This window comes from Arvicanthis niloticus, chromosome 4 (genome assembly GCF_011762505.2).
Source record: "Arvicanthis niloticus isolate mArvNil1 chromosome 4, mArvNil1.pat.X, whole genome shotgun sequence".
Taxonomy (NCBI): Eukaryota; Metazoa; Chordata; class Mammalia; order Rodentia; family Muridae; genus Arvicanthis; species Arvicanthis niloticus.
The window spans coordinates 40,737,446-40,740,857 of NC_047661.1; positions in this window are offsets into that span (position 1 = coordinate 40,737,446).

The following is a 3,412-nucleotide window of genomic DNA, read 5'->3' on the forward strand; positions in this document are numbered from 1 at the left end:
AGACAGGAGACCAACGAAGCATTACAAGGCTAGCTGTGCAAGCACATCCTCTCATGGGTCTTGCCTCAGCAAAACATCATGTGAGTCTGTATCACATGACACAACCAGAAATTTCTACTTCACGGGACCTCACAAAACTGAAAAGCTTCTGTAAAGCAAAGGATACCATCAACAAGACAAAATGGCAGCCTACAGGATGGGAAAAGATTTTACCAACTCCACATTTGACAAAGGGTTAATATCCAAAGTATATATAGAACTCAAGAAACTAGATGTCAACAAATCAAATAATCCAATTAAAAATTAGGTACAGATTAACACAGAGAATTTTCTGCAGAGAAATCTTAAATGGGCTGAGAATTGTTCAACATTTTTAATCAAGCAAGGAAAGGCAAATTAAAATGATTCTGAGATTTTTATCTTACACCTGTCAGAATTGCTAAGATCAAAAACACAAGTTATAACTCATGCTGGTGAAGACGTGAACCAAGGAAAACACTTCTTCATTACTGGTGGGAGTGCAAACCTGTTCACTTTGGAAATCAATATGGCCGTTTCTAAGAAAACTGGAAATTGATCTACCTAAGACCCAGTTATGTTACTCCTGAACACATACCCAAAAGGTACTTCATCCTACCACAAAGATACTTGCTCAACTATGTTCATAGTAGTTAGAAACTCTAAACAACTTAAATGTTCCTCAACCAAAGAATGGATGAGGAAAATGTGGTACATTTACACAATGGAGTATATTACTCAGCTATTGGGGAAAAAATGCTATCATGAAATTTGCAGTCAAATTGATGGAACTAGAAAAAAAATTATCCTGAGGGAGGAAATCTATGTCCAGAAAGTCAAACAGGGTATGTCTTCAGTTGTTAGTAGATATTAGCTGTTAAGGATAATCACATTACAATCTATAGGCCCAGAGAGGCTAAGTAACACAAAGATCTTGAGAGGGTAATAGATGGGATATCCCTGGGAAGGAGAAATAGATCTTTTGGGTGGACTGGAGTTGGGTGGAGATGGGACCAGGAGGGATCAGGTGGGCAGGGGGTAGGGGGAATTAAGGGTCAGAGTACAGGGAGAGATGACTGGAATAAGGTGGAAATTTAGGAGGCAATGTGGAAACTTAGTGCGGTGGAAACTTCCTGGAATCTAAGAGGGTGACTCTATTGAAGACTCCTAATTATGGGGGATATGAATCGTAAGCTGGCTACCTTTGATAACCTGACCAGTCTCCTAGTGGTAGAGTTAAAATACTAACCCAGCCACAAAACCTTTTCTTACTCCTGTCCTACCTTCAAAATATGCTGAGGAAATGATGTCTCAGAACTTATTATGGGAGTGGCCAATCGATGACTGGTCTAACTTGAGGCCCAAGTCCAGAGAGGAATCCCACCCCTGACACTGCCTGGATAGCCAGCAACCAGAGATGGTCTCAGAGACCTAGGGTAGAACCAAACACAACTGAAAAAAAAGTCACTGAAATGATTCCTAAGGATATTCTGCTATACTCATAGATAGGTGCCTAGACTGATTGACATCAGAGAGACTTCTTCCAGCAGCTGATGGAAATAGATACAGAGAGCCACAGCCAGACATTAGATGGAACTCAGGAAACCTGCAGAAGAGGGTGAGGAAGGGCTGTAGGAGCCAGAGGCGTTTAGGATACCAGGAGAACACTGTCCACACAATCAACTAAGCAGGGCTCACAGAGTCTGAAGTGACAATCATGGAGCCCACATGGGTCTTCCATAGGTCCTTGCATACATGCTGTGTTTGTTTAGCTTAAGGTGTGTTAAGATTTGGTCTATTGCTATGTATTGTAATGTTAAATACGGGCCCCAAAAGATCTGGTTGCCTCTGATGAAGAGATAGATAGATTTTCAGGGATTGAGGAAATCCTCACATACACCAAGTGACGCTAAGTAACCTTGCTCCTTAATTTACAACTGTTGGTTGAATAAAGATGCCTACAGCCTGTATCTGGGCAGAAGAGAGGTAGACTGGAGTTCCAGTTCCTGGGCTTGGGGTCTGAAACAGAGACCATGAGGAGGAGAGGCAAGAGGAGAAGAAGAAAGAAGATGCCATGGGATAGGTAGATCATGAGAAAATGGCCACGAGGGCCAGCCAGCTGCAGTAGCAGTGACCAAGCTCTGCTCTAATGCTTTTAAGTCTCATTATAAATATAAAGACTTTGTGTCTTTTATTTGGGGACCTAATGATCTAAGATGGGGTAGAAACCCCCAAGTAATATTTACTACAACAAGGGTGAGTGGGATGTTTGTGAGTTGCCTTGTCCAGCCTTGGTATATGGGCTTGTGTCTAGTCTTAATTGCATCTTTTTATGGTTTATTTGTTTGATATCACTGGGGAGCCTGCTCTTTTCTAAAGGAAAATGGAGAACGAGTGTCCAAACACTGTCAAATGGGTGACTCAGGGTGAACAATGCCTTAGGGAATTGTGAGAGAGATTCCCGATAAAAAGGCAGAGGGCCTTTTACCTCAAGTGAGACTTTTGTTCCCTGGATTGTCCCTGGACATGATTTCATGACTCCTGTGACAAACATTTACATTCAATTTATAAGACGTATCTGTTCTTGTTTGATGTCAAAACATAGTCATAGAACCCAATCTGGCCAGTATACTCTGATCGTGTTTTTCTAATTCAAACAACGGTCCTTGGCTTATTGCTTTCTTTACTACATTTGTATATAAAAGTACTCTGAAACTGAAGTCAGGTTGTCTGTAGCCTGAGACTGTAACCTGCCTCATTCTTTCATATCCTTAGGCCCCAGGTCCAGCAGGCAAGATTTGCATAGGTGGCGGGAAAGTTGACACAAGAATGAGCCTGAGCAAGAGTGGAAGAAGGGAGGGGGTCTGTCTGAGAGGAGTGGAGGAAGGGAAGGCCGAGGATGGGATGCATTGTATGAGAGGAGATTGCATTTTTAAAGTGCTAAAGTTATTCTGACATGGGGATGGAACCGTGCAGAGCATGACCTTTTATGATAGTCAAAGGCACACCATTGCCTCGCCAAGCACTGGATCTTGAGTTACCTTATCTGGGATCAGACCCTGGTTTGTGATTGGGCAGATAATTTAACACCTGTTCTTTGCCTCCAGCAAAGCTCCAGTGCTTCTCTCACGTGGACGTGGTGAAGGTCAGGTGACTGGTTATCTGGAAAGCCCTTAACCCATTAGCATTATACCTCTAAGAAAGGAAGGACTGGGGCATAAAGACTCTTAAGTAGCTTCCCTATCTAGTTGAGCTGGAGCTGGGTGTGGTAGCTCACACTTATAATCCTAGAACTGAGATTGAGGAAGGCAGATTTCAATTAAAAGGCCAGCTGAGAGGCACGCAAATTCAAGGCGAGACTGGGCTACAAGGGTGGGAGAAGGAGGAACAGAGA